We start from the raw sequence: 7,902 nt of genomic DNA on the forward strand, positions 1-7,902 counted from the left end.
TGATGCTTTTCCTAAAATCTTTCCTTGTGCTGCTCTGCTGGAACACGTAAAACTTGTCATTGGAAATGTGTTAAGCTTCAATGCTATTCTGTCAACATACAGTACATGCACCCCACTGTTAGTGAAAGACACACAAGCAAATGGCATGTCCTTATTCTGGCAAATAAGCCACTGGGTCTTTCCACGAAATGAGTACCTTTCGGCTATTGTAACTTGGTGGGGGGGAAAAAAGTTGATTTCACCTGATTTTAATATTCTTTCATGAAGAGAACATGTTCAACTGAATAAAAAACATGTTTTCCCATCTCAAGAGGTTAATTGAAACAATACTAAAGCCAACACCCTGCCTCAGTTTTGGTAAAYAATCTGTTTAAAAAACTTCCTCAGGATCGGTGTCCCTTCCACGGGACGGTTGAGCTAATSTAGGCTAATGCGATTAGCATGAGGTTGTAAGTAACAAGAATATTTCCCAGGACATAGACATATCTGATAGCTTAAATTCTTSTTCATCTAACTGCACTGTCCAATTTACAGTAGCTATTACTATGAAAGAATACCATGCTGTTGTCTGAGGAGAGTGCACAATTTTTAACATAGAAAGTTATTAATAAACAAATTAGGCATATTTGGGCAGTCTTGATACAAAGTCGGGAACAGAAATGCAATAGTTAATTTGATCAMTCTAAAACTTTGCACATACACTGCCGCCATCTAGTGGCCAAAATGTATATTGCATCTGGGCTGGAATCATACATTATGGCCTTTCTCTTGCATTTCAAAGATGATGGTACAAAGAKAATACAAAAGAGCGGTTGGTTTTTTCTTTGTATTATCTTTTACCAGATCTATTGTGTGATATTCTCCTACATTCCTTTCACATTTCCACAAACTTCAAAGTGTTTCCTTTCAAATGGTACCAAGAATATGCATATCCTTGCTTCAGGTCTTGAGCTACAGGCAGTTACATTTGAGTATGTCATTTCAGGCGAGAAATGAGAAAAAGGGACGGATGCTTAAGAGTTTTTTAAGCATTTCTAGCCTGTCTATTTATAGGTAACAGGGTTGACGTGTTATGTTCGACCCGCTCAGCTTTCCACCAAAGAACAAGAAAATGACCAAGAGTAGACCCGCCTCGGCTGCTTTTACACTGTGATTTCACTAACTATTTATAACTATTTATATTTTCTTTAATCAGTAACCCGTTTACTTACATGTCCGAGCTGAGCTTCTCTAATAATGTGTATAAAACAGTGTGTGCTGTAGCCCACTCCATACATGACCTGTTGACCTGCAGGCACAGTAAAGGCCAAGGTGTTAATAGGAACTGTGCACACAGAGACAGCATCGAGCCAGGACAGGTGAGACAGCATCGAGCCAGCACAGGTGAGACAGCATCGAGCCAGGACAAGTGAGCGGCTACCTTTATGGCCCACAGATAGTTCATTTTGTTCAACTGATTTGATAATTGACTGACTGATTTTATGAAAATGACAAATATTTACAATCACACCATTTTACTTCTAAAGTACATTAATTATACACTCTTAAAAAAAAGGTGCAATCTAGAACCTAAAAGGGTTCTTCGGCTGTCGCCTTAATAAGACAACCCTTTGAAGAGCCCTTTTTGGTTCCAGGTAGAATCTTTTTGGATTCCGTGTAAAACCCTTTCCACAGAGGGTTCTACATGGGACCCAAACATGGTTTTATTAGGAACCAAACAGTGTTATCCTACTGGGACAGTGTACATCAGTACATGGTGATTATTTTAAGTCATGTAGGTGTTGAGATACCTGCGAGACGTAAACTTCACCATGAAGTCTGAGGAGAGTGTTTAAAAAACATTTGAACAGAGAGCCCACTGCCACGTATGATGAGGTGGTGAACTGGCAGAGACACCAGGCAGCAGAGACAATGTTTGTCACTGTGAGGAATTTTGATGTCTCTCTCGCAAATGGAGAGCAGTTTGCCATAAATGGGATAAAGAGAGAATGGGCGTGCAATCCCTTAAAGGTACACATTTACACAGAAAACACATGGTAGCAGTTACAGATACTTTCATAAAACATAGATAAATAGATTAAAGATATATTCATTTGTCGGAGATGACACATACAATGTGTAGGCGGGAATGAATTGAATGATTGTGTGACCAAAGGGGGATTTATAATATGAGTGAAGGAGTAAAGAGAGACAGACAGGTTAGAGGGAGTGTGCAGGTGTTGTGTTTCAGAGGTCTCGGTCTGTCTGTAGTGACAGCTGCTTACCAGTGTTCCTCCAGACAGCCATCCAAAACAATACCAGTCTGCTGTTTATCCTGTATCCCCCCTGTGCTGCTGGGGAGATCAGCAACCTAACAGGTGAGAAAACTGATACCACAGCCGGCCCTTAGCCTTTGGGAGGCCTTAAGCTAAATGTATTTATTTTTGGTCCGGGGGACCCCTAGCGGCCCCACATGTCTCTTAGTGGATAGGGCTGGGCTCTGACTGATACAAACCAAATCCACTGACCAAAGAGATACATTAACTGTAGAATATGTGTTCACTTTTAGAATATGTGACTCACTACCTGGATTCSGTCTTATGTAGCAAAATTTGAAATTGTGTTTTTTACATTGGATGAAAGTAGAGACTCAGAGCTACAAAAGTGTATATCATAAACTGCATTTGAGGAACAATGGGAAAGTAATTTCAAATCAAATCAAATGTATTTATATAGCGCTTCTTACATCAGCTGATATATCAAAGTGCTTTACAGAAACCCAGCCTAAAACCCCAAACAGCAAGCAATGCAGGTGTAGAAGCACGGTGGCTAGGAAAAACTCCCTAGAAAGGCCAAAACCTAGGAAGAAACCTAGAGAGGAACCAGGCTATAAGGAGTGGCCAGTCCTCTTCTGGCTGTGCCAGGTGGAGATAACAGAACATGGCCAAGATGTTCAAATGTTCATAAATGACCAGCATGGTCAAATAATAGTAATCACAGTGAACAGGTCAGGGTTCCATAGCTGCAGGCAGAACAGTTGAAACTGAAGCAGCAGCACGGCCAGGTGGACTGGGGACAACAAGGAGTCATCATGCCAGGTAGTCCTGAGGCATGGTCCTAGGCCTCAGGTCCTCCGAGAGAGAGAAAGAAAGAAAGAGAGAATTAGAGAGAGAGCGTACTTAAATTCACACAGGACACCGGATAAGACAGGAGAAATACTCCAGATATAACTGACTGACCCTAGCCCCCGACACATAAACTACTGCAGCATAAATACTGGAGGCTAATTCTGCTTTGAAAGTTGATCAACTTGTAAACTCTCTTTTGAGAAAAATTGCCTTTGAATGTTTTGGTATCGAGTGAAGAACTCGTCTTTGTCTACACCCTTTTCAGCATCGTTCACACCCTCTTCAGCTTTAGCCCCACCCATCTCGTTTCGCTCTCGGAGCGCACATCTGACGCTCTGGCCGATGATTTGTTTACCTCTGGATAACATGAAAACAGCCTAACCAGTCTAGCTGAAAAAAAAAAAAAACGCTTTTTTCTAGACGCTTACTGACACCGGCCATATTCAACGTGTGTTGTACACACGTCACGTAACGTCAGCTAACAAGCCAGCCAGCTAACGTTAGCTAGTTAAACAAAAATAAACAAAGTGCAAATAATGCCACAGTGCTGGAGCTAACCAACCAGGGTCAATGTTAGTTAGCTAGCTAACATTAGGATCTAACTAGAAAAGCAAACAGCTCTGGGAAGTGACAGCTGCCTATTATAATACATTACTTGATTATATCATTTTCCTTGTACATTCCTTGTACGTTCCCTGGAACACTGGTCAAACGGAGACAAGAGTCGCTGTGTCCCAAAGGGGGTGGCATTTCTCTCATTTGACGAGACCATGGGAATACTCCTGGCTGCAATCTCATTGGTCGGAGCGTGTTTGACCACAGTGGTGCCATTGGTCTTCGTTCACTTCAAAAAGACTCCCATTGACAGGGCCAACAACTCTGAGCTGAGCTTCCTGGGGAWAACAATAGTGGTGTTGATGGCCTTCAGGGCTACACTTKCAGCCAGTAATGTCATGAAATGGTTTGGTCCTCCACAGCAGAGACTCAGTGTTCTGGCTTTCACTCTCATACAGGTCCTGATCTGTGCTCTTTGGTTAACAGTCTCCCCTCCTTTCCCATACAACAATATGAAAACATATAAGGAAAAGATCATTCTAGAGTGTGATGTGGGTTCAGCTATTGGTTTCTGGGCTGTGTTGGTGTCAGAGACGTGTGTATAGGTGGCAGGGAAGTCAGGCGCAGGAGAGTCAAACGGAGTGTAAAATGGAGTCTTTTAATAAATGTCCAYMAAACATGATCCATAACACTAATAAGAAAATGAATAATAAACAAATATGGGTACGAAGACCCGACGCYCACCTATACAAAAATAAAGACTACACTGACAACAAACAATCTCTGACAAAGACATGAGGGGAAACAGAGGGTTAAATACACAACAGGTAATGGATGGGATTGAAAACAGGTGTGTGGGAAGACAAGACAAAACCCATGGAAAATGAAAAATGGATCGATGATGGTTAGAAGACCGGTGACGTCGACCGCCGAGCACCGCCCGAACAAGGAGAGTCAACGACTACGGCAGAAGTCGTGACAGTTGGGCTATATAGGACTCCTGTCTCTCTTGTGCTTTGTGCTGGCTTTTCTGGCTCGGAAGCTGCCTGACAACTTCAATGAGGCCAAATTCATCACCTTCAGCATGCTCATATTCTGTGCGTGACTGTAGCTGTGGAGACTTGGCTATTCTGGCCTCTAAGGGATTGTTTACTTTTCTATATATTTGCTCCAAAGTATTATATCATATTACTTAAACTTTATACACACTTTAGTATTGAGAGGGGTTGGGGAGGATGTGGGCGTTAGACAGGTGTACTGGTTGCCCCCCCCCCCCAAAATGGTCAGTATTGTGAAATAATTCTACAGTTAAGGAAATGTTTGAATGGAGAAAGCTGATCCTAGAGCAGCGCTGTCTTTCTTTCGATCCCGTCAATATCGACACASTCTCCAACGACGACGCACTTAGTGACCGTTCTCTCTGCGTAATGTTTTGGGAAACGCATGTTAAATCTTCGGCTGTTTTAGGAAAGACACATCGTTAAAACAGTCGTAAACCTACGTTTCATCGCTATCGGGAAACGGGCCCTGGATTGCTCTGGAAGTGAGGATAAATGGTAGGCATGTTTTCTGCTATCCTTTTTATGTTTTAGTTATTATTTTGGGTATAAGGGAGGGTCACTTGTTTGTTTGTTTTTTTATCTTTCATGGAGAGTTTAGTTAAAATATATATTTCCTGAAGGGAGGGCATTCGATTTTGWTTGAAGATAGGTCAGATTTTCTCCAGGTACCTCTTATTATAAATAACCTATAGTACATGTTGACTGATTGAAATAAGTTATTTCCTAGGGACAAATTATGACTAGAAAAACAATAATGMTAAACTATTCACTAATACTCCAAAAACAACTCTCTTGTATTTCTGCCTGAATTACAGTTTCACCGGAAACGTTCTGATTTCCCCCAAAAACTCACCATGTAAAAAAATAAAGGTTTCTTCAGAGAACTCATATTTTAGAATCTATATTCAGAAGTGACTGAGCCATTGGTTCTGGGAAAGACACACGGGACTGCACYACTCTTACTTAAAACCTCTTAGGGATCCCTTTTAACACCTAATAGGCCAACTGTTTTGTCAATCACTCAGTGAGTGTCATCATTGGTTGAAACTAAGACATTGAAACAGTTGTAAGCTCCTATAGCATCATACCCWTCATTAATGGTAACATATAAAGGAGCCCAGATGGAGCATTGTCGGGACGGTGAGAGGTGAGAGACTCGGTGAAAAGCTATGCTGCAGCTAGCAGACCTTCTGTTGATCCCTCTGCTGATAGTGACAGCTAAGGCTGGGCAGCCTGTGTGCAGATCTTATGGAACAAAAGAACTGTCACAGTTCTCAAAGGAGGGAGACATCAACTTAGGAGGTATTTTCTCCTTTCACCAAAACCCAGTCAGTGTGAATCCAACTCTGCAGGTCAACCCAGGAAGCATCCAGTGTGAAGGGTAAGAACATGTTGAATAGTTTGCTGTGAATCATAATGCTTATGTCTCTGTTCACATGGACAAACATGTATGTTCACATGGTGTAGAGAAATTATGTTCAAAAAGTGTTGAAAACTGTCTGTCCCTGGCTGGGGTTTTCACTGACTAAATGCTTTAACGTCTGTTCTCTGGCTGGGGTTTTCACAGACTAAATGCCTTATAGGTCTCTGGCTGGGTTTTCACTGACTAATGCTTTACAGGTCTCTGGCTGGAGTTTTCACTGACAATGCTTTACAGTCTCTGGCTGGGTTTTCACTGACAATGCTTTACAGGTCTCTGGCTGGGGTTTCACTGACAATGCTTTACAGGTCTCTGGCTGGGGTTTTCATTGACATAAATGCTTTATACGTCTGTCTCTGGCTGGGGTTTTCACTGATTAAATGCTTTATACGTCTGTCTCTGGCTGGGGTTTTCACTGATTAAATGCTTTATACGTCTGTCTCTGGCTGGGATTTCTCTGACTAAAACTGAAGTGACAGTACTAGAAGTCGTCTCTGCAGGCTGGACCCAGGTGAGCTCCAGTATGCCCAAACTATGATCTTTGCCATAGAGGAGATCAATAACAGCTCTGAGCTGCTGCCAGGGCTGTCTCTGGGCTACAGGATCTTTGACTCGTGTCCCAGCATCCCCCTGTCTGTGCGGGCGTCCCTGGCTCTGATGAATGGATATGAGGAGGAGCCACAGAGCTGCACCAAGCCCTCCACTGTGCATGCTGTCATAGGGGAGACCACCTCCACCTCCACTATAGCCATGGCACGCACCATGGGGCCCTTCCACATACCAGTGGTGAGTCAGGGAGTGTATGTGTGTATGTATTGAGAGAGTGAAAGGCAGAGATGATACTATGTGAAAATGCTGCCGTGCCCATGTGCTACTTTTACAGAACGGCAACGTTGGAGCAGTGTGTTAGAAACGTCTGTCTTTGTTGTCTTTCCAGCTCAGTCATTCAGCCACCTGTGCTTGTCTGAGTAACAGAAGGCAATACCCTTCATTCTTCAGAACCATCCCCAGTGACCACTACCAGAGCAGAGCCCTGGCCCAGCTGGTCAAACACTTTGGCTGGACCTGGGTGGGGGCCATCAGAACCAACAGTGACTATGGTAACAATGGCATGGCCACCTTCCTGAAAGCAGCGTCCAGTGAAGGGGTGTGTGTAGACTACTCAGTGGCAATCTACAGGACCGACCCCAGAGAGTGGTTCCTGAAGGTGGTGGACATCATTAAACAGTCCACCTCCAAGGTGATCGTGGCGTTTGCAGACGGCACAGACCTGGAAATCCTGATAAGAGAGCTGTACCTGCAGAATGTGACGGGGTTGCAGTGGGTGGGTAGCGAGGGATGGATCACCTACCGTTACATCGCCTCCCACGTCAACTACGCCGTGGTCCAGGGGGCGGTGGGCTTCGCCGTGCCCAACGCGGTCATCCCCGGCCTGGGGGAGTTCTTGGCCAACAGGCGGCCCTCCACCCAGCTGGGGGACAGGGGTCTGGTGGAGTTGTGGGAGAGCGTGTTCAGCTGCAGCATGACTCCTGGCTCTCCGGTCAGAGCCTGCACAGGGAGGGAGTCCCTGAGAGACACGGGCTCCCGCTACACAGATGTGTCAGACGCTAGTCTGCTCAACAACATCTATAAGGCTGTGTACGCTGTGGCTCACGCTCTACACCTGCTCACTACCTGTCAGAGTGGACAGGGGCCATTTCAAGATAACACATGTGCAGCCAGGGATAAAATAGAGCCGTGGCAGGTAAAGTAACTCTGT

General features: G+C 44.1%; 1 pseudogene; it reads left to right on the top strand.

Annotated features, from left to right (window-relative positions):
* Positions 1 to 6,631: 6,631 nt before the first annotated feature.
* Positions 6,632 to 7,902, top strand: part of LOC112074213 (extracellular calcium-sensing receptor-like) — a 4,094-nt pseudogene continuing 2,823 nt past the window's right edge.

Source organism: Salvelinus sp. IW2-2015, unplaced genomic scaffold, assembly GCF_002910315.2.
Source record: "Salvelinus sp. IW2-2015 unplaced genomic scaffold, ASM291031v2 Un_scaffold2537, whole genome shotgun sequence".
Lineage (NCBI taxonomy): Eukaryota > Metazoa > Chordata > Actinopteri > Salmoniformes > Salmonidae > Salvelinus > Salvelinus sp. IW2-2015.